The 25253-nt window shown below is 37.9% G+C and overlaps 1 pseudogene; it reads left to right on the plus strand.

The window, feature by feature from the left end:
- Positions 1-5110: 5110 nt before the first annotated feature.
- Positions 5111-25253, plus strand: part of LOC109374520 (peptidyl-prolyl cis-trans isomerase A pseudogene) — a 99027-nt pseudogene continuing 78884 nt past the window's right edge.

A 25253-nucleotide genomic window follows, 5' to 3' on the forward strand; every position in this document is an offset into this window, starting at 1 on the left:
CAGCATAGCAGCCTACACTGTCTATAAACTTCCTTTTAAAAAAGGCGCTTCTGAAACCTGGGGCATCATCCTCAAAAAGCATAGTGAAGACCCTTCCAGGATGGAGTTTCTCTTTGCTCTGTGCAGTCATGCCCCGACCTCCATTTATGACAGGGTGACTTTTCCTTATGTTTCTTGAGAGGCATTGGGAAAATCTGACTTTATCTCCGGGTAAAGCTGCCACAGAAAGATGTCATCTGCATGTGACATGAAAGTCACTATGCTTAAGAAAAAGCTAGAGGTTCCACGTCCCCTGGAAGTTTCCCCAGTGCTATTTAGCCAACTTTTTGTGAGCTGTTCCCAACAGTCAGTTTTTAAGAAGTATGTTCCTGGCTATCCGGCCCAATGATGCCTAATTTACGCAGATAAGGAGTTCTAATGAGATACATTAGAAAGTCACTTATGCCATAAGGTATTCACATTATCTGAAGACATTTCTATTTGGCTAATAGGAAATGAAAGGGTGGATTAATGCTTTTCGCATTCTATTAATAAAACAGAGAGGGAGAAGCCTCATTTCGGCCACCAGGGGCCTCCTCATGTTTGTCCACTGCTGTCCCAGCTAATCATTTTCGGTGCTTTCGAAAGCAAAGGATGAGTTTTGACTTTATAGAAAATGAGTTTAAACCAGAAGGTCCATGTGGGCTCCCAATTTTGGCTTACTGCCATGGCATGCTGCATTTCACCTTTGATTTAAGGGTAGAGAACATGTGGCTCCCTAAACATGAAAAAAACTCTTTTGCTCAGCTCCCAAAAGGCTAATGCAAGCAGCTGTGAAAGGAGAGACAAAAAGACAGACACCAGAATACCAAATGAGTAAATCTTAGTGAATCTGGTTTGTGCATCACCTTTCGGTAACCCTGAGCAGCCAGGGTGGGGAAGGTGTCTCAGTCACTCTTTACCTAACCCATGATAAATAGACAATTGTTGGGTGTTGCCATAAGTAAAAATCCTATAGAATGGCAGCTTGGTGAAATTATTAATGATAATAATATCATAAGCTAACATTGAGTGATTAAGAACCAGGCACTATGCTAAGTATCTTATATAGTATATGATTTCAGTAACTCATACCAAACTTGTGAGGTAGGAACTAGTATTATTATCCCATTATAAAGATAAAGTGAACTTGTTAACTTCAAATGAACTTGCTAACTTACATTTTCATTGCTAGTGAATGAGAGAAGTGATATCAAAGAAAAACGAAAAAGGTCTGATTCTTTAGCCCACATTTTCAGCTACACTTTAAAAACTAAAGGTGATCAGCAACCCAGGTTTTTAAGTTAATGCTTGTATTGAGCAAATGTTTCAACATTTCCTTAAATAAAGGATCTCTCAAACAACATCAATGGACCTGAGTGTTTTGATAATGAAACCGTTGCACCCTCATGAGCCATTTCTGCAAAGCAGCTGGCGGTGACTCAGAACAGCCCACCTCTCAGCACTCGGCCGCCTCTAGATGGAAGTTCAAAGTCTTCAATGACATTAAAATTCCCCTCCAAGGTGACATTTCATGGGGCATGAAAAGTAAGAATGATGCCATTTAGATAGACACAGGTGCTGGGGCGACACTCCTTTCTGAAAGCAGGGTCTTGTGTTCCTTTCAGGGCACACACACGCCATCACCTGCATTATCCCACTTTCTCTTCTTTGAAATAGTGTTCGAGTTGATGGATTCCAGCGGTGACGTCGCAATGTGAGAAGTTGCCCAGCTCTTTCTAGAACCTAAATTAAGGCCTCCTCTTTCCCCAGAGCGCTGTTTTATGGCCTCCGAAGGACTAGAGATTTGTAGACCATCTGCCACAAGGGGATCTGAGCCTCCACCAAGATCCGCTTTCTTTCTTTTCCCATCCTGGAAGCCCTGCCCTTCCTGGCAGCCAGTCATCCCAGGAAGACCACCTTGTCACTGACTTCTCAGTTAAAGAGAAAGGCCTTGGAGTTCGGCTGTGAGGGGAATCATGCCATAAAGTTACCAGCTTAATTAAACCATTACAGTTTTTAGGGGTTTTTAAATACAGGCAATTTGAATGTATAATTGAGCCTGAGCCCAGCCACATCCTATGTTTTCCTGAGTCTGCTCAGAACCAGATTGTGAGCGGGAAACAGCTGGGGTAACATCCTGTGACAGTGGGGTCACTTGCTCGTTTTAACTATGGTTTCCACAGTAAATGTATAAAGTGCTTTATTCCTTTGGCTCGGCCCAGGAGTCAGGGGCTTGGACCCTTGAAATGCCAGGTCCAGAGGCCAACCCCATCTGTAGAGCTTCGCCCGCCAGCCTCTCCCCTGCACTCTCAGGGACAGCATCCCACACATTCTTCTGTAAGGAACGCTATGCTGCACAATGTGCTGGAGAAAATCATTCTCTGGAAAAATGATTCTACATTTCAGCCCTGAGGTTGAAACTAAAAGAGATTACAGCTCAATGTTCTTAAAGTTTGACTAGCAGAGGGTAAGGTCAATTTAAATCTCCCCTTGGGGGAAGTGTCCATTTGGGAAAAGCACAAGAAACCTTTTGCTTATGCTGTGAACATAACTCAACATTTCACGGATTAGGCAGTTCTGCTAGTTGATAGCTATTTGTTCCAACAGGGTATGATATTTACTGTTTAGCAGCACAGTCAGTAGGTTTTTTTGCATCTCAGATTAACTAATTACTGTCCCAACACACACACACACACACACACACACACACACATAAACAAGTACAAACATACATTGAAATGCTAAAAGGAACATTGCTGAGTTCACTTCAGCAGCACATATACGAAAATCGAAACGATATAGAGAAAATTAGCATGGCCCCTTGCAAAGACAACACACAAATTTGTGAAGTGATCAAACATAAGACCTGAAACCATAAAACTCCTAGAAGAACACATAGGTGGTAAGCTCCTGGACATCTTGGAAAAAGATATTTTATTTGACACCACGAGCAAAGGCAACAAAAGCAAAAATAAACAAGTGGGACTTCATCAAACTAAAAAGTTTCTGCCCAGCAAAATGAAAGGGTAACTTACAGAATGAGAGAAAATATGTGCATATCATATACCTGGTAAGGGTTTAATATCCAAAATATATAAATAACTCACACAACTCAATAGAAAAAGAAAATAAATCATCAGATTTAGAAATGGGCAGAGAACGTGAAAAGATTTTTTTTCCAAAGGCAATATACTGACGACAACAGACACGAAAAGGTGTTCTACATAATTAATCATCAGGGAAATGCAAATCAAAACAACAATGAGGTATCACCTCATACCTGTTAGAATGGCTTGTATCAATAAGACAGGAAATAACAAGTGTTGGTGAAGATGTGAAGAAAAGAGAACCCTCATGCACTATTATTGGTAGGAATGTAAACTAGCGCAACTGCCATGAAAAACAATATGAAGATTCCTCAAAATATTAAAAATATGATCAAGCAAATCCACTTCTGGGAATATATTCAAAGTAAATGAAAACACAACTGAAAAAGAGTAGATATATGTATACCCCTGTGTTCATTGCAGCATTATTTATAATAGCCAAGGTATGGAAACAATCTAAGTGTCCTTCACTGAGTGGATATAGATATATAAAACAATGGAACATTATTCAGCCATAAAAAAAGGAAATTTGCAACAACATGAATGGGGCTTGAGGGAATTATGTTAAGTGAAATAAGTCTGGCAAAGAAAGAGAAACATCATATGATCTCACTTATATATGACCTCAAAAGTTCTCATCAGAAAAATAAAAAGCTGTTACTATGTACAGTGACAGGTGTTAACTATACCTATTGAGATCATTTCAGGACTATATAAATATTCAATCATTATGTTGTACAGCTGAAGATAATAGGTTATTTGTCAATTACACCTTATTGTAAAATATATAAAAATATAAAAGGAACATTGGTGTGCATTTGTTCATGAGATAACAGTCCCAATTCCTACACCCTCCCTTTCAGCTGTTGACAATTGCCTCCTCTCCTAAAACTAGCCCAACCTGAGAGAGAGCGCTGGAGTGGTGCTGAGCAAGCAGAGAAGTGATATGGGGTGGGTGAAATGGCCTGCAATGGGTCACAAAGGAAAATGTAATTATCAATGATTTAAGGATACTTGTAGGTTTCCTCCAGTTCTAGTAATTCTGTACGACACAATATTTTATGGTGATCAAATAGTTTGTGGTTAAATCATCCTAATAATCCATTGAAGCTGGCATTAAATCATGTGTATGAAGGGAGAGAGGGGGAGAGGGGAGAGGAGGAGGGGGGCAGGGGGAGGAGGGGAACTCTCAAGGGATTAGAACCTGAGTGTTCATATATAGGATTATGGTCTGCCTTCCCAAACTATAGCCTCACAGAAAAGGTTTCTATAACCCCCAACCATGTGTCCATATGCTCTGCCTCTTTTCTATTAAATATTAACTCAGTTGAATCCTGTTTTATGTAAACGTGGTTGAATGAAAGATTAGATTTGTTAAAATGAAATAAAACATACACTGTTAAGTGAATATCAAACAGATGAAATTTTCTTCAGAGAATGAGCGCCTCTACTGAGTTTAAATGCTTGGATTAAAAGAAAACTAAAATGGATGCACAGTTTTGCAAGTAAGCATCCTGCATTCTAGGAAGATATCTATGCAGTACTGTGTAGTTTTTGCAGTAGGAAAAGGGCACCAAGAGAAAAGTTCATTGTCTTCGGGAGGCTGAATTCCAAAGAAGCTTTCCCTGAAACACATTTGCACGTAACAGGTAACTTCTTGTTTGAGTTCCACAAAATTTGGCTCCTGATTCCCTCCATTTTTTTTTTGAGAAATATATTTTTGTTGTGTACCTTACACACAGTAAGACCTCCTGAATCCTTGTTTTGAATCACCCTTGATGAAAGGAACACTGAAAAGCAAAATCTATGGGATCAAATGAAAGGAAGAAAATAATAGGTGAGTGTAGCTTATCAAGTCTAAAAGGATAAAGTAACTTCTGGGATGCCCAGCCCCTCCTTTGCCAACTCCAGGTTTTAACAACTTACATTTAGAATCCTTGGATTATGTTCAGCTTCCTTTTACCACTTGGGAGGACAGCGTCATGTATGTCCAAATGCATGCAGCCAACTATCGAAGCACCTTGAAAGTTGAGTATTGTTCCGTTACAACGAGCTCACCAACTCCCACAACTCCTGAGATCGAGGTTCGTAGTGGCTCCTTAAATGCTCCTACAAATTTCTCTATGGCTTACAGCTGAATGCCATTGGGTCTATTACCTCAAACAGTGGTTCTCCATTTTCAGTAAGCCCCAGAATCACCTGGAATGCTTGTTGGATTTCACCTCCAGAGTTTGTGATTAAGGGGGCCTGCGCTAGGGCCCAAGAATTTCATTTCTAACAAATTCCCAGGTGATGGTGATGGTGATGCTGCTAGTCTAGGGATGAGGATTACACTGCGAGAACCTTTAGCCTAGGAGGCCCAATTGCCTGTGAGATATGCAGTAACTATTCTAGAGATGTCTGCATGAAAAAGTCCTCTGTACTTCTGGCCTCAGTGAGGATTTGAGTGGGTGTAATAGGAGGTATGGGCTATGAACAGGAGTTAAGAAGGTCAAGTGCATTAGATTTCTACTCCATCCATGCTCAAGCTCTAGGGCTGAGAGCTATAGGTATTCAAGGTGTCTGGTGAGTTTTTAGTTTATTAAGCTTTTAAAGGATGAAGTCTGCCCACTTGCAGTTTGAAGGCAAGCTGCCAAAACCTTGTGAGAGGAAAAAGTCATAGCCTGAAGGTGCTTGCCCCAAAGCTTTGAATTTATCTGATATAATCAGGTCACGACTTAAGGGGGAAAAAATTCTGCTTGTTAAAATAATCAGTTACATTTCCTAACATTTGGAGAGAAGACCCAAGAGAAAGGGCATTCTCCTTAAACTCCATAGATGTGTGGAGGCCTCTCCTTACAGGTGTAGCCTTTTGAGATTATGTAATTAATGGGAATAAAATTGTTGAGAGACATCCACACAAGGAGTTAGTAATGGAATGGAGCACACATCTATCAGAGAAGAACCGATGTTAGGCATATATAATCATAGCTTGATTATCAAACTATTGTCAATAGAGATAGAAATGGGGTCCATATTAAAGAGAGGTTTCCGTGAGCGGCCAGCAGCCGCTGTGAGCAGCCGTCCAGAAGCCAGCGACTGATCTGCCTCACCCGGGAAGAGCGCAATGATGGTGCCAACTTGGGCCAGTGAAGCAACGTCCTCCACAACTAGACTGAAGAACAAAACGACAGCAACTTGTCTGTTCCCCTTCCCCCAATTCCCCAGCGCTGTTCCCATCCCCCAATTACCCAATAAAATCTTTAAAAAAATAAAATAAAAAAATAAAGAGAGGTTTCTGGGCTGAAAGTGGAAGGACAAATAGAATGCAGATGTCCCCAAAGAGAGCTTTACTGTTGCATTTTTCTGTGATGCACAAGTAATTTGGAAAGAGATACTCATTGCATCTTTGTGAGAACACGGTTTTATTTCCTCATCCTGATCCTCCTTTCCTTGCAACTGTACAGACACAACCTTAGTCCCTACTCTGTGCAAAGCAGGGTACCAGATCCTTTGTGTGACACAAAAATACGTAGATGATGTAAGCCTCTACTCCCCCTGGACTCTAGGGGAGCATTCTTTTGTCCCCTCTTCCAGCTTCTTGTGGTTGCTGGCTATCTTGGCTTGTAGCCACATATCCCTGTGTGTCTTCACATGGATGTCTCTTGGATGTGTCTGTTCTCCTCTGTCAGTGTCTTATAAAGACACCTGTCATTTGATTTAGCCCTCACCCAGATAATCCAGAATAAACTCGTCTCAAGAACCTTAACTTTATTACATCTGCAAAGACTCTTTCCAGATAAGATCCCATTCACACATTCTAGGGATTTCATGTGGACATATCTTTTGGGGAGTCACCATTCAACCCACCACACCAGTGTTGATTTTCTAAAACAACATAAATCTGTGTCACTGCTGTGGGTTAAAATCCTTCAGTGTTTCCTCATTTGCTAAATATTCCAGACACCTTTGCATGGCATGAAAAACATTTATGACCCAATCCTTTCCTAATCTTCCAGGAGAACGGGCTTCTTAATGGCAGACAATCCACCAATGGCCACTCCATCCCAAAGATGTCTACAGAGAAAAATAGAGGACGAGACATCCTTGGGAAAACTGGACTGCCTCCTAATCAAACAACTAGAGGTACAGAATATTGAGATTTGGTATTTTGCATCAACATGACAATTTGAATTCACCAGTCGGTCAGAGCATGAATCATAGAAATAGATTGGTTTGCACTTGTTTTTTTTTTATTACCTGGGACAATACTTGACATTAATAAATTATTAATATGTTTTATTAAAAGGAGTAGATAGATGCAAGCATTGAATTTACAATTCAAGGGCTCAGATTCTCCCCTTCCCACCCAGCATTTGCCTTTTTTGCTGCCCCTCCTCGCTCAAGGTTTTTTAATATATATTTTTGTTTTTGAATCTCCTTTAGAAGAGTGTACTGATTTGTGTCTCATTGGATGGATGTATCTAACAGGGAGCCCATTATTCCTGCCTGTCTCTATTGTCCAGGTGGTATATCAGTGGAGGATAAGAGCAGGGCAGAAGCTATGCTAAGTGACAAAGTGTGAAGTATAAAATTCACCAGTATGACAGTCATTTTCCCTCCTCTGTTTCTTTCTCCTAATGCATTAAAGGTAATAGTCTGAATCGAGCTTCTGTGTTGTTTACTTCTTTCTGACAAAATTAGCTGGGGCAGTTCCGTCTCTCTGATTTATTGTTGAGTCTCATCCACTTTCTGTTGCTTTCAGACATGCTTTTTACTTTCATTCTTTAAAAAAATTTAAAATTGCCCACAGTCCTCCTCCATGGTTACTTGGTTTGACACATTTATCAGAAAATGTAGAGAATGTCTTAGAGCACATCATAATAGCCCAGGTGTATTTGTGATAAGGACCATCAGGCTTACGGGGAATTGTTGAGAGATGGTAAAGAATGATGCCCCAGCAGGTAGCAGAACAGTGTCTGGGTACCAAAGGCAAGTGTGGGGGTGGTCCGTCCAAGTGTCAGTAAAAATGGGGATAGAGAATGTTGTCTTTGGAGAATTTAAAAGCAATAATAAAACCAAATAAAATCAGTCTACTTTTTTTTTAATTAAGAGTTAATTTTTTTTGAGAGAAATTTTAAGTTCACAGTTAAATTGAGGGGAAGGTATAGAGATTTCCCATATGCCCCCTGGCCTGACACACTTATAGCGTCTCTCAACAGAGCGGTACACTTGTTACAATTAATGAATGTATATTGAGACATCATTATCACCCAAAGCCTATAGTTTGTTATGGTTCACTCTTAGTGTTGTACATTCTATGGTTTTACATTTGTATTTTTAGTTTAATGACATGTCTCATGACATTGTAGTATCATACTGAATATTTTCACTGACCTAAAAACCCTCTGGGTTCTGCCTATTTATCCTCCTCCCCACTCCAATCCTGGTGACCACTGATGTTTTTACTGTGTCCACAGTTGTGTGTTCTCCAGCATATCATATAATTGGAATCGTACAATATGTAGCCCTTTTAGATTGCTCTCTTTCACTTAATAATACAAATTAAACATTCCACTTTTTATTTTCATGATGTGGTAGCTCATTTAGTGTTAGCACTGAATAACATTCCATTGTCTGGGTGGACCACAGTTTATTTATCCATTCACCCACTGAAGGACATCTCAGTTGCTTCCCAGTGTGGGCAATCATGAATAAAGCTACTATTGGGTTGTTGGAAAAGTCATGACTTTTTTTTTCTATGTTTTTTGTTGCAAACATGTGTCATGACTTTTCTGACAACCCAATATAAATATTCATGTGTAGGTTTTTGTGTGGATGTAGTAAGTTTTCACCTCTTTGGGGTAAATACCAAGGATCAATATTAAGAGTATGTTGTTGTGTAAGAAACTGTCAAACTCTCTTCCAGAGTGTACAATTTTGCATCCCCACAGCAATGAAAGAGAGTTCCTTTTACTCCACATCCTCACCAACACTTGGTGGTATCAGTGTTCTGAGAGTGACCATTCTAACAGGAATGTAGTGACATCTCTCTGTGTCTTGTCCTTTCTATTATCACTCTGAGTCAATAATTCTAAATAATGTCAATGATAAAATATTCCTCCCCAGGAAAAAAAAAAGTGTCCCCACTATTATGGCATTTAAAAACATATATAAGACCCAAATTAGTATATGTTTATTATTTATTATAAGCATTGTGTTCTACATGGAAGGTAATCTAACCTCAACACATTAGTTCTGTGTTTTTAATGTTCAGAATTGTTAAAACTTGCTTCAGGCACAGTTCATCTGTAAGCCCTCTGGCACTACAAATTCCTACATTTAAAAAGTAGATTCAAAATAATTATAACAGTTATTATAAAGACTGAGATACAGAACTTGAGCCACTTTAATGTTGTCATTCCTGGAATTTTTTATGTGTGTTAAATTTTCTTTTTTTTTCTGCTCAAGAAGCATTGAAAGGCTGACAGATCACAAAGCAGAACTACACAATTTGGATAGCTCATTTACATAAAACGGACCTAATTGAGAACCTGAGAAGGAACTTTCACTATAAAAGGCATCCTTCCCTTTGTCTTGGTGGAACAAAATTAGATTGCTATCTGAATCTGTGCTTCCTGGGCTACAGCTCTTTTTTGCTCAAATAAATGCTTTTAATTCTTAAATAATAATAATAATAAGTAAATAAAATAAATAAAAGCTGACAGGATCAACTTGAAAAAAAAACATGTAAATGATGGTGATTTCTGGAATTTATTATGAAAAGAAATTTTCATGAGTCTGGCAAATGTATCCTGGAGTTTAAGATATTTCTTAATTATCTATATGCCTGTGGCTTCAGGTGAAAGAAACTGGTGAACTTAAATTTAATAAAATGTGTTTTCAACTATCACTGAAGACAGATTTAGACTGACAAATCTTGCTCTACTGTCTACTCAACAAGAATATATAAAAAGGATCAATTTTGGTGAGGTAATTTACAATGCTAATTTGCAGAAGATAAGGTGTAAGGACAGAAATTGTCAAGTCCAATATGTAGGTATACATTTTCACACTTTTCCTAAAAACATAAAGTATGTAAAATCATTAATTATCACTTTTTTCCTTTTTTAATACTCTGATATTTTTATTGTTGTTTGTTAACTAGCATGATTAAATATATGAATGTCTATAAAAGAAATTTTAAGTTTGCATTTTTCATCCCATTCCTAGCTATTATTTCTCTCTAATCTTTTCATTTCATGATTATTACTAAAAATAAATCTGTTGCCATATGGAAGAGAGACATGTTTGGTTTTTGTTGTTCTAATTTTTATTAAATTTATTGGGGTGACATTGGTTGGTAAAATTATATAGGTTTCAAGTGTCCAATTCTATAATATATTTATATATTGCATGTGTGTTCACCACCCAAAGTCAATTATCCTTCCATCACCATATATTTAACCCCGTTTACCCTCTTTTATCAACTTTCTTACCCTCTGGTAACCACTAAACTGTTGTCTGTGTCTATGAGTTTTTGTTTGTTTGCTCATCTTGTTTGTTTGTTGCTTTCAGTTTTATATCCCACATATGAGTGAAATCAAATGGTCCTTGACTTTTACTGTCTCAGTTATTTTGCTTAGCATGATAATCTCCAGATCCATCCATGTTTTCACATGTTTTAGAAAGTGTCTGTTCTGACTTTCAAGTGTGTAAGCAGTGAAGTTACCTGGTTGCTAAAATGTTGAGCTGAAAAGGTATTGATTTCAAAGAGTGTCAATGCACAAAAAGGGTTATGAGAGCATCTCTACTTAAATTCAGTAAAAATGAGCAAAAGTCAGCTATATCTTTAATTTTTTACTTGAAGCCCACCTGTAAACAAACGATTATCTCCAGGATCCTGTCTTTTTTGATGGTGTCATCCCAATTCCTTGTGCAATATAAAACTTTGGGGAATCATGATTCAATGACCAACTGGCTTTAGGTTGCTCACCTACAGAGGTGTAGGTCTCTAGTTTTTGAGACAATGAGGATCATTTGGTAAATATAATATAAAACATTGATTATATGAACAGAGACATTTAAAATTAATGGAATGTCTTGCTTTCATCATGAGTAAAGGATTTTTTTTAAGCAAGAAGACACTGGAAGATTTTAAAAAAATACATTAATGTATTTAATGTATTTAAGTAAGTCTATAAGTAAGTAATTGATAATAAGTCATTTCTATCTAATGCAAAATTGGTCTCTTTTTTCCAGAAAGCTGGGGCTGGTTCATCTAACCCCTCCTTTAACTCTTTCGCTGTGTTAATTTATTTCAAGTTTTTTTTTCCCCAAAATGTGTCAGAAATCAACCATAACAAAAAAGGTGATATTTTTTACTATTTTATGCATTTAATAATAACTATTTGAGCTGCTTTGTACATAAATGACATTATTTTTATGTATAAGAGTTTCAGATGTATTCATTCAGATATATCTGACCGTTGTGACAAAAGGATTTTAAGGACCTGGAGGTGCTCTATAAAGGGTATATGTGTGATAGTGAGATGCTGAAGATTTCCATCCCCTACCTCAGAGATTACCTGAGCTACTTAAAACATACTCCTAATACTTGGATGGTTTTCAGAAGAGCCAATAAATATAAACAAGCAGGCTTGTCAGCGTCTGGGAAAAAGCAACTGAAAGAATTTGCTAAACCCATAAAACAAGTAAATCTTTGCTTAAGACTTTCACATGCCATTAATTAAAATTTTTTATTGTGTGGCTTGTTGGAAAGAAAAGGAAAAGAAAAAGAAACATCTTGCATTATGTGAACAGGTCTATAAATAATGAGTGGATAATCCAAATTCAGCTTAGTGTTGACAAATCTCAAGGGGTTTCTGCAGAACTTTTTACTGTCTGTCATTAAATGAAGAGGTTTTTTAACACTTTTCTAAAGGAGGAAACAAACAAGGGAGGTAAACTAGAAAGGATTGGCTAAAAGGCCAATCATTGAAATGTCTTTCTACACTTGAAAAATGTACTAGTTCCTTTCTCGTAGGTTCCAAGTACACAGCTTGAGAGCGAATTTCTATCAGTAGGTTCAGAGACTGTTTTAAGCACTAGAACATATCTGAGGTAAGCTCCTTGAGGACAAAGATTAGACTAAGTAGTTTTTTATTGTATGCTCTATTATTGTCATTATTAGAGCTATTGCTTGCCCAAGTCGATTGCTTCCCTCTTGATAGATGCTTACTAATAATTCTAACAACCAGTAAACATTCATATTCATCATATATCATGCATTGTGCTGAGGATTTCAAATAGTTTATCTTATTTAGTTCTCACAGCAATACTATGAGTAATACAGGATTATCATGATCCTTTAACAAGTCATGAGAAACAGTTGCTTTATAAGCTTGTATAAGCAATTAAGATAACCTCTACATCACAGATCTGACTCAGGATTCACAAACAAGCCTACCTGATTGCAGAAATATACATGTTTTGCTTTTATTTACTACAAAATAGTCAATAACATTTTCCCCACTGCTTTACCATGATACAATGTCCACCCCAGTTCTGGTTGCCCAGAACTCCCATCCTCTTCTCTTGTTTGATTGAGTTCTGTCATTTTCCCTCAACTTTCTCACTCCTAGAACCCAGAGTGAGCATCCTTATTTGTAAATTATGGCTTGGCGATCTCCTCTACAGTGGTAGTCCCAGACTATCAGATAAATTTATACTCTTATGTTAATGCTTGTCAGCTAATATGGCAAGATGGTAGCAAGAAGTTTCTGAAAAGAAACATCTGGAGTTAGTCCTATGAAATGTCACTTGTATCTATTCAGGTATTCTTTAAGATAACAAGTTGAATTATTTAAGACAATTTAATGAGGATTACTTAATGCAGCATGGCGTGCCAAGTCTCTCTTTAAGTCTGCACAGTTTTAATGCTGGTGCATCATAGCTATGTTACTAAAACACTAGCATATTTTATTGGAACCTAACATTGTCTTGAATGTTTACTATACATTAGTGAGCACTTTGCCTGAATTAAATTATCTAATCTTTTTAAATAATCTTCTGAGGCTGGTCCTATTCTTAAATGTATAGTTAAGGAAATGAGACACAAAGACAAGGCTGGCCTGCAGTAAATACCTTCAGGAATGAGAGGTGCTTTCCCCCAGCTGCTGGGAGCATTGGTGACTGCTCACAGCTGAGTTCCTCCTTGAGCACTGTCTTCAGCAGAGGAACCACCAAGACCAACGTCATGTCCTCCCCTCCAGGGTAGCCTACAGCCAATGCCTTGTACGTGAGAGCCCATAAAAACCTGGGCCCCCTTATCTTCAAAGATGCAATTTTAGAAAACGTGTCCTAGCTCCGGATCTTCCAGTGGCATTGACTGAGGCCTCTGTTACACATCCATCACGTCCCAATTCCTCCCTCTGCCCAATTCTAGTGCCTTCACGCACTATAGGTGTTGTTCACAGGGGCACTCCCTAATAAACTCGGGACCTCAAGTCTCATTCTCAAATTTTATTTCTGAAAAATCAATCTAAGACAGTTGGTACCAGAAGTGGCCCAAGGAAGAAAACTAAACTGGGCTTTAGAGCTGGACTGCCATTTCCCTGACAATAAAATAAAACCCTAGTGTTTTGTGGAACAATGACAACCCTAACATGTTATACCCGTGCAATTGTTAAACTTTCAAAGTAATGATCTTGCACCAGAAACTGGTGGAAGGGAGTACTGGTGGGGGCAATATGAGAAGCTCTGGTAAATACTAATCATAATGACAAGGTAATCTGATGGTTTTTGCTCAGTGCCAATGATGCATTGAATGAAGACAATGGAAGACTGAGAGTAAATAATCACCAATCAAAAGGGAAGTGTGAAGGGCCGGCCAAGTGGCGCGATGGTTAAGAACTGGCTTGGGATGCCAGAGGGCCCCGGTTCGGATCCCACATATGAGGGCCAGTGACACTGCCCTCTACAGCTGAGATGCTGAGCAACAGCTCAACCTGGAGCTGGGCTGCCATGAGTCGCCAACAACGGGGTAGGCTGCAGCCCCTGTGGCAGTGGGTTGCCATGGGCTGCCGTGTGTAGCCAGCAGCCAGCGTGAGCGGCCAGCAGCCGCAGTGAGCGCCCGTCCAGAAAACGACAGCAACTTGCCTGTTCCCCTTCCCCAATTCCCCAGCGCTATTCCCATCCCCCCAATTCCCCAATAAAAATCTTTAAAAAAAAAAAAAAAGGGAAGTGTGAAAGCTAAAGTGACTTGGTGCCAGCATATACAGAGATTTACCTCCTAAATATCAAGGCAAGAAAACTAGGATTAAACATTAAGCATAGCAGAACTCCAGATAAAGTTGAGTTTATAGCATTCACCAATGTGCTGTGTAAACGTAGATTATCTACCATTGGGGAAAAAAAGGAACCCTCATACTTGACATGGGGATATCTGCATCTATGTCCTCAAAAGCCTTAAAACCACAGTTCCCTTGGAACTCTCTTTACTTGCAGAAGTGGCCCATTCCTCCCTATTAGGGGACAGAGCACTACCACGGCTTGAAGAAAATTTAGAAGTGACTGTCTTGCAACATTTACCTCCATCTCCCTTCACAGCAGTCATCAGATTGAAAAAACAAAAACAAAACAGGAAAAAAAAAAAAAAAAAGCAAAACTAGAGTGAAATCACCACATAACCTGGCCAGAGAAGTGTTGGGTGTTCTAAGGGAGAAAAGGGGTTATATCCTGAAGGAGCTGTAAGACATAACCAGCAGGTAGGTAGCTGCACAAGACAAAAGAATATGGATGGGACAGGATTCTGAAGGTGTTAGATCAACAAGGGCAGAACACAGAGTTGGATAATGAAGTTCATTGATATCTGAGCACTCTCCTGTGATACAGAATTTAATACCTGGTAAGGATCCTAAGAGATGTTGCTAACATTTGCTAGATGACTCCTAGGATCTTTTAGGGAGTGATATAAAAGTTCCATAACTGGCTAGGTAGGTGGTGGAAGAAAAGATCATGCTAAATGGGTATATATTTAAAGCTGGAAAATACACCAGCTTAGTAGTTCAGTAGGTTGGCCCAAGAGATATTCCATGTGCCAAAGTGATAAGGAATGTGCTGGAGAGAGGAATCATTGAGTATCATAGACAAGCTTGGTGGTGGCTTCTGTAGGCCAGAGCTCAGAGTTGAAGGTGCTGTTGCACAACTGAATTCAGTATTACCAATAGTAAAAGCTAGTTGGCAAAATTTTCATCAAAAGTAAGGTGGGCACAATTACCACAATGAGCATATTGATCTACTCAGGCTGCAATAACAGAATGCCATGGACTGGGTGCTAAAACAATAGAAATTTGTTTTCTCACAGTTCTGGAGTAGGGCAGTCCAAGATCAAGGTGCTGGCAGGACTGGTTTCCAGTGAGGTCTCTTCCCGGTTTGCAGAGAGACTCCGTCCTCACCTTGCCTTTTCTCTGTGCTTACACATTCCTGATGTCTCATATTCTTCTTATAAGGACACCAGCCCTATCACATTAGAGCTCCACTCGTACAACCTCATTTAACCTTAATCCCTTCCTTAAAATCACTTATCTTTAAATACAGTCACATTGGGGTTTAGAGAGTCAACATGCATATGGCAGGGGACACAATTTAGTTCATAACAATAAGTATCTAGGTCAGCAGCTGTATGGTCTGACCTTCAGAAACCTATGAAGATGGCTAATAGAGCATGGCATCCCAGCAAGTCTCTTCAGATTCTGGGGCTAATATATTTCATATTTGGAAATACTGTTCTGACCCATTTCTAGGTTATACAAAAGACTACCTGCTTTGACAAGGATCCAAAACAAGAAATTGCTCCCCAACAGATCAAGGTTATGATAGCAGTAGTTATACCATTTGGACTATAAGTCCTGCAAATCCTTTAATATTAGAAATATTTATGGTGAGAAAAAATATATAAGGAATTTTTTTGGAGGCTCAATAGAAGAATCACAGCATATGTTGTAAAATGCCAGTATTTCTCTGGAGCAAGGGCATGTCTTGGGCAGTAGAAAATTACACATTTGAAAACTACCAACAAAATTCTACCACCTATTATGTTATGGGGCCTTACTACCTACAAAAATCCTGGCAAACAGGACTTCAAGGAAGCATGTGGCCATAATTATCGATCATGATTTGGATAATTCTATCTGACCCACCAAGTTAGAAGACAGAAGTAATACATCTGGGAGGGGCCACAGGTAAGCTGCACGAGCAGGTAGTCCAGACCCCATACCAACCACCACTGTCAAATGGGTTCACAGCTATGGCTACATGGTGGGGAGGGGTCACTTATAAACAACTGACAAAGAAGGAACAAAACCTAACTGCAACCACATCAGTGATGATGTTCAAAGGTAACTGAGGTGAAACACTTCCAGTGAACAAAGCTTTGGTCAGTGTATATTTTTCCTCTTTGTGTGGATAGAGAAGTGGCCTAGGGGAAGTATATTTACAGACTCATGGGCAGTGACAAATAGCTTAGCTGGCTGCTCAGGACTTTGAAGGAGAAAGACTAAAAAATTGGGAACAAGAGGAGCAGGAAGCACCTTTTAGATTTTCACATCAAATGCGCCTAACTTAGTAGTGCCCTATCCTCTGCCTCTTAGAAGAAAACTACGAAGACTCCTTCCAGACAGGGAGAGGCATTTTCTTATATCTTCTCTAACAGAAGCAAAAATAAATGTTCCTAACTCTAGCAGGTGCAGAATTTTCCAGACCCCAAGGCTTCCCTAGGAGCATATGTCCTACTTCACCACATTGAGTCAGTGACTGATAATAAATAGAAGATAGCAGGAGCCCTGTACTAAGCTTGGACAATTAACCAGAGGAGAAAGCCCAGAAGCATCAGCAAAAGATTCCACTTAAGTTAAAACGGGGAGCAGGTATGTATGTCTGTATGTGTGGTGGAGGGGCTCAGGGGACAATGCTAGAATTACCCTTTAGCTATTCTTCTGAACATATACCGATACGTAACTCCAAAATTCTTTAATGTTCCCATGGGAAATTCATCCTGACACACATTTACATATCCTCAGGCTCCATTTCTCTGGGTCTTCTCAAAGTAATTCAGAAGAAATAAAACAACATTGATTGAATCAGTAATTGAAAACCTCCCAACAAAGAAAAGCCCAGATAGTTTCAGTGGTGAATTCTACCAAACAATTCAAGAAGAGTTAATACTAATCTTTCCCAAACTGTTAAAAATAATTAAAGAGGAGGGAACACTTCCCAACTCAATTTATGAGGCCATTATTACCTTGATACAAAAGCCAGACAAAGACATCTTAAGAAAAGAAAACTACAGGCCAATATTTCTGATGAATATATAAGCAAAAATCCCAATTAATGTGATATATTACATTAACATAATAAAACACAAATCACGATTGTCTCAATAAATGTGGAAAGTGCTTGACAAAAATTTAACACCTTATCATGATAAAAACTGCCAAAAGATGAGGAACAGAAATAAATTACCTCAACATATTAAAGGTCATATATGAAAAGCCCACAGTTAACATAATTAATAACTAATACTACCAAAAAAAATGATTTTCCTCTAAGATCATAAATCAGACAAATGCCCACTCTTGCCAATCTTATTCAACATACAGCTGGAAGTCCTAGATAGAGCAATTAGGCAAAATAATAATAATAATAATAATAATAATAATAATAATAATAATTACTACTACTACTACTACTAATAGGCATCCATATCAGAAAAAAAAGACATAAAATCATCCCTGTTGCAGACAATAAGATCTAAGATATATAGTATAAAAAAACCTAAAAATTCCACCAAAAAACTGTTAGAACTAATAAATTAATTCAGTAAAGTTGGAGGATATAAAGTCAACATGAAAAAAATCAGTTGCATTTCTATACAATAATAATGAACTATCTGAAAAAAATTAGGCAAGAAATACCATTTCCAATAGCATCAGAAAATAAAATACTTAAACTTAACCAAGGAGGTAAAATACCTGTATACTAAAAATTATAAAACACTAATATAAGAAAGAAAACAAGATACAAATAAATGGAGAGATTTTATGTTTATAGATTGGAAAAATTAATAGTGTTAGAATGTCCATACTAGCAGGTATGTGTGTCTATAAAGCAATCTACAGATTCAACAAAATTCTTATAAAATTTCCAGTGACATTTTTACAGAGGCAGAAACAAAAATGTAATATTTATATGGAACCACCAAATACTACAAATAGGTAAATCAATAATGGAAATAAAGAACAAAGCTGGAGGCTTCACACTTCTTAATTTCAAATTATATTACCAAGCTACAGTAATCAAAGCGGTATGGTACTGGCATAAAAAAAAACAGACAAATAGACTAATGAAACAAAAGAGAGAATGCAGAAATATATGATCAACTGATCTTCGATAAGGTTGACAAGAATACACAAGGGGCACAGTGACTTTGCATCATGAGCTGCACTCCATAATAAGCAGCAAACCTTATGTCTTTGGATTTAGTCAATACACAGCCAGGGAAACACTGCTTTGGACCTGGATTAAACTTTTAATGTTATCTAATTCTATCCCTCATATTTCAGTTTAGGAAAGTAGACCAGTGAGAATTGTCTTAAACTTCATAATCAAATAATGACCAAAATAGAATTTGATCCCAGGTTGTTCAACTAGGCTCACAAATGGTTTCCTGTGGCTACTGAAAATGATGAAATGACAGACATTTCCACCAAAGCCATAGTACCTTAGCTGTCACCAAAAATATTTAACCAACAAAATCTTGTAGTTATAGTTATTTTTAATTCATTTGTTTTTAAACTTTTATACTAGAGATGTGTAAGTGAATTATGCACCATCATTACAATATTGGATAACCTGACTTTGGCTATATATTTATCATTACCAGTGAGTTTTACAAGTGTATTCAAATGTGTGTGTGCTGTTAATCAGGATCCTTTGCCTTCTGTCTGAAAAACATTCTTTAGCATTTCTTGAAAGGCAAGTCTAGTGGTAATGAACTCCCTCAGCTTTTGTTTGTTGGGAAAGCCTTGTCTCTCCATTTCTGAAGGAAGGTTTTGCCAGGTATAGTATTTTGGTGGACTTTTTTTCCCCCCAATATGGAGAAAAGGAAATCCTTGTAAACTGTTGATGGGAATGTACATTGGTGCAGCCACTATAAAAAAATGGTATGGAAGTTCCTCAAAAAATTAAAAATAGAACTACCTTATAATCCAACAATTCCATAGTTTGGTGTATATCTGAAGGAAATTAAATCACTATCTCAAAGAGATAGTGATTTGTACCCCATATTTTTACCCCATATTTATTATTGCATTATTTACAGTAGCAAGAACATGGAAACAAACTAAGTGCACATTGACAGAGGAATGGATAAAGAAATTGTGATTTTTTATATATATATATATATATATATATATATATATATATATATATATATATATATATATACACACACACACACACACATATATATTCCATAAAAAGGAAAAACAAGAAAATCCTGCCACTTGCAACAACATGGATTAACCTTGAGGACATTATCTAAGTGACGTAAGTCAGAGAGAAAGACAAATGCTGTACAATCTCACTTATACATGGGGAAAAAAACAAAACAAAAACAAACAAAACTCAGAGAGAGAGAGAGAGAACAGAAACGTATTGGTGGTTACCAGAGTCAGGAGGGTATGTGGGGGGGGGGAGGTAAGTGGATAGAGGTGATCAAAAGGTACAAACTTCTAGTTATAAGATAAATAAGTTCTGAGGATGTAATGCACATCATGGTGGCTATAGTGAACAATACTGTACTGTATATTTAAAAATTGCTATGAGAGTAGACCTTGAAATCCTCATCACAAGAAAAAAATTATGATGAGGTGATGTATGTTAACTAAAATTATAGTGGCAATCATTTTGTAATATTACATATACATCTACCAAATTATTATGTTAAACTTACACAATGTTATATGTCAATTATATATCATTAAATCTGGGGGAAAAATAAATGAAAAAGAGTAAAAAATGTTAGAAAAAATAGTCAACAAGTCTATGGCAAGGACACCAACCAATCAGAATGAAGGCTGGTCAGTACATGATACTGTGATGCTGCTCAGAGTACGAACACCAGCCTCATATTACATGTGTCTGTAATCTTTTCACTTCAAATCTCCCTATCCCTTTTTTCCTCAGGTTGGTTAGTTCATCTGTAAGTGGAGGATTTATTATCCTCCACTCACTCCTCTTCTCTCTTCTCAGGTAATCACGTGGAAAGGTTGTGACTAAATGTTATGTGGGAAGAAGAAAGGCAGTTTCACATTTCTAATGAGGTCCCGAGCCTGGGGTTGAATCTTAAAGGTGCCATTGGTTAAGGAGATACCAGTGTTTGCCTTTAACCGGGCTGAGAATGATCCTTAAATTTCTGGGGGTGCCATGAAAAACCTAGCCAGCAACCTGCTGTAGTTGGGTAGACTCCGTCTGTTCCTGACCACCTCCACACCCATGTGTCCTAGGAAATGGACATTTATTGGCACAAAATGTTGAGATACCAAGGAGAGATTTGAATATCTTCACTTCTAGGTATGTACTTTGGCTCACTTCTAATAAATTCACAAAGTGGCTGCCTTCGTTGGGGATTCCAAGGATTTTTAATGTTATGCAACATTAAGTTTATAGCATACTCTAAACATGCCATATGCAAAATCGCAATAATTTTCCATGAGAAGTAGTAGAGGAAAGCTAGTAACTTAAACAGATTGTAAACGAAAGGAAGTTAAAGCGGTCTGTTTCTGTCTCATTCATTTTTGCTCACTTCTCACAGGTAACATCACAGTTGAGACAATGAGACAGAAGCCATTCTCTTGTCCCTGATCAGCAGAGGACTTCAAAATGAGCCTCGCTGTGCACATGAACAGACCTCACCACAGGAGCTGTGCACAGATGACTACCACCTAAGAAATGAATCGTTTCAAACACCCTACAGGAAAGTTGCTTCAAGGGCTTTACATCATTAAAGTAAGAAATCTTATCAATGAGGAAAATTAAATATCAGAGCAAATGTTGAATTCCTTACTTTGTGCCATGGTTTTCTCTCTTTTTTTTTTTTTTTTCTTTTTCATTCCAGACAAAGCTGATTACAGGTTCGGAACTGGGTCGCCTTAATATATCACTGCAAAAGAGAGTAGAAGAAAGCTTATGATTAAAGTGTAATGACAAAAAATGTAGTGTTCTCCCTAATGGACCGTGGAGAAATATTCACAACATTTTGGACATCTGAATAGAGATTCTTTCTACACAAATGCGGTGACTTCTCATACGGTTGTCAGGAGTTTGAGCCCCAGTATGGGAGCTCGTCTCTCAACAACCCTAAGCCAGTTTAAGGAGAACTCCTTGAAGGCTTCAATGAAGGAACGCCTCACTCCGAATGGGCTCTGTTTTTGTTTTTGCTTTTACTTAAACACTTATTATGGGAATACATTTTCAGTCTTAAAATCCTATGACCACTTTGAGAACAAAGTCCATGTTTTAATGTTTTTTTGATAAAAATTAGTTGAATAGAATTAAAATAAATGTTCTCTCAGAAGAAATGGAACTCTAAATCAACCTGCTGATTAATTGGAATATCAGAAACATAGAAGTTAAGCTTCGGAAGGAATAATGAACATCATCTAAGCTACCTGTCCTTCACGGCAGGAATCCCCTGCACAGTGACTTCCAGGACATCTGCACCTTTCCTATTCTTTGCCCCTGTGGCCCCCAGAATGCAAATGACCCCCCCTATTGATACCATTTTTAAACCTGTAATAAAATACACAACATACAATTTACCACTTAATCATGTTAAACCCACTTAATCATGTTAAAGTGTACAATTCAGTGCCGTTTGGTAGCCATCACCACTGTCTCGTTCCAGACCTTTTTATCATCTCATTTTTCTCCCTCTCTCTCTCTCTCTCTCTCTCTCTCTCTCTCTCTCTCTCATTGAAAATCAGCAGCAAATATCAGAGACTATCAATAAAACAAAGCAAGGCAGAGCAGTACCAGATATTCATCCAGCAAGCATTTACTGAACATTTACTATGGATCATTTTATCATGAAGAGCAAACGGAGTTGAAAATCAGGACCCTAAATTCCAGTTGTAGTTTATTCAACAATGACCTGTACTTAGTACCCCCCTACACAATGAACAACAGAGGACTCCTATATACATAAAGTTAATAATGACTCTTCAGGCCTGTCAGGTCCATTGCACATAGCAAATGTGATTATGTTTTTGCCATTACTGAGAATCATAAGATGCTCAGCAAATTGAAGTGGAAAAGAGTCAAAGCTGTTTTGAAAAATTAAAAATCTCATTTTGTGGTCCTCTAGGGAGAGCCATATCCAGGAGCTGATTAACAGAGATGCATAATGTGGATATGGATGTGTTAAAAAATTATCATTAATGAGAAGTCAGATCATTAAATGACTTGTTAGCATCATATTGTAGCAGGCTTCAAACTGGCTTCCAAAAGATACATCCACACCTCTAATTTCTGTTCTTTTATTATTTGACTTAATCTTCCTCTTACCCCTCCAAACATGACTCACAATTTCAACTACACAGTTAGAATCTTATAAGCCTTTGTTAATATCTACCTGTATGAATGAATAAGTGAATATGTGGATAAGTTATTTGTAAGCTGAATGAGTTTGCTATTGAAGCGATGAACAGTTCATGGTGAATTCAGTTTTTTAATACTTTCTATGGTGAGAAGACATTGGCCCATAAAATTGGAAGACAAGAGGAGACACCATTTTTTGTTTTCATTCCACAGCTGGAAATGAAAAACACTGGTTCTCTGTGATACTATTCTGTGTGATGATGATCAGCCCCCCAAATGTGGACTTGATCTCCGTTCTGCCAACCTGAGCAGAAAGGAAGGTTACTTTTATAAGGAATTCCTTGCCCCCTCTGCTGGCCATGTGGAGTACAATACACACCTCAGAAGCCTTATGGATTCGTAATGGGGTGAACATAGAAATCACCCGGTGCCTTTGGGATGCAGAATTTATTTGGTTGAGATTAAGTGAAGAGTCTCTTACCAGCTGCAACAAAATAATACCAGAAACCAATAATTAACATGAAAATAATAATAATTAATGTTTGTTACAACTGACTGTTCTAAGCATGATTCTAAGCACTTTACATACATTTTCCTATTGAGATTTCTATACGGCAAGTAGTGGACAGATGACTCTAATTCGGGGTGGGAGCTGGGGCAGGGAGGGAGTCATTGCTCAGTCTCATAAAAAAAGAAGTTTTGTTTACCATCAATTATACACTATCACCTTCAGAACAGATTTTCACTCTTGAAGTAAAGATTCATAAATAAACACTTCTTAAAAATCAAGTAGAGATCTCACAGATTAAAAGTCAAAGTACCAATATAAATAGTAAATTTATTTAGTGGGGTTTTTATTTGTTTTTTATAGTCAAGGGTTATCCCATAGACCAGCCTTTTAGTTTTAAGAGCGTAAGCTGATGTTAAAATTGGGGCTGCAAACGAAATTCACGCAAGTTCTCAAAGCTCACATTGGATAAGTTCCTAGATGGACCTCAGTGTGAGGAAGCAGTCTGCTGTTTGTGTTTGTTTTCCACCAACTATTTTTTTCCCTCCAAAATGCAAAATGCTTTGGCAGGAGCTAGTGTTATATTGTTAATATATTTATGATGCAGAAATGTTCCATTTTATAAATATTTTGAGAAAAGAATATGTAGTTAAAGAAACTGTATGGAGCATGAAAAGATAACAGATTTGGGAAGCAAGCAGACGTGGTTTTGAATCTTCTGAAACATGGGGATAATTACAATACATAATGCTGTTGAATAGCCTGGAGATAGTGGTGTCTATCTATCTTAGTTCCTGGTATATAGTAGGTATATCAAGAAGGGTTTAACTAGATGATAGATAGATGGATACATGATAGATAGATAGATAGATAGATAGATAGATAGATAGATAGATAGATGATAGATAGATATTGGACAAGGATTTGACCTTAGGCAGTTGTGGGAGCTGATTAAGCAACCTCTGAAAGGCTGTTGTCTCCATGACTGGTGCTAGAGCTTGCAGCCCATGAGTCAGGCAGTCAGGAAGAGTAGACGGATATAAAGCTGGGGAGAATAAGAATAAGCTAGAACCCACAAGTGAGAGCTAGAACTCAGGAGGACAAACTAAACCTTATGTCAGCTTTTATTGGCTGTGACCTTCGTGATGTGGGTGTCCTACAGAAGTTAGGATCCTTTGACACGGACCCAACACACAGGTGGCCCAGGAGTCCAAGAAGCCAGAGGAGGACCCAGGCAAAGGTAGAACTGTCGCAGCCCCAATTTCTGCCTTGTGCCAATGAGGTAAGCAAGCCAATACACCGCCATCAGATAGCTGCTGCTTCACTTCCTCTCTCCAAATCTCATACGAGAATTTCTTTTTTGGCCCACACAAAACATGCAAAAAGGAAATTCTGGAGATCTACTTCAGCATAGCTAAGCTGACACATTACAAAGCTACCACAGTACAAACCCATTTACTGAAAGTTATTGGTATCTGATCATTACTCAGGATGTACTCCCCCCTTTAAAAAATTAATTAATTAAAGCTAACATTATTTAGTTTGGAGCTTTATTATATGTCTAGTGATGGGGCAGATAAGATATAGTCACCACAAACACAAAATACATAGTCAACCTAAAAAAGTGGCAAATGAAGGTGGAAAATAGAATTCCATTTTAATTCTCATGCCGATTAACTCATAGTGCTAGACAGAAGTTCTGGGTTCAGTAGGATTCTGAACTGTATTCATTCAACAGGCATCCTGTGCCTACTCTATGTGAGACACTATTCTAAATGCTATGTGTATAGCAGGGAACAAAACACTCAAAAACCTCTGCTTCATTCTAGTAGAGAAGAAAGTCAATAAGCCAATAAATTAGTGCAACATAGAACATGACAAATATATTTGAGCTTAGCAGAAAAAATTCTGTGATCTATACAAGATGTCTGAAGTTGGGAGAGGTATTTATTCTCTCTGGTTTAGAAGGTCAATGGAAA

The sequence above is a fragment of the Hipposideros armiger genome, unplaced genomic scaffold, assembly GCF_001890085.2.
Source record: "Hipposideros armiger isolate ML-2016 unplaced genomic scaffold, ASM189008v1 scaffold_828, whole genome shotgun sequence".
In the NCBI taxonomy this organism is placed as follows: Eukaryota; Metazoa; Chordata; class Mammalia; order Chiroptera; family Hipposideridae; genus Hipposideros; species Hipposideros armiger.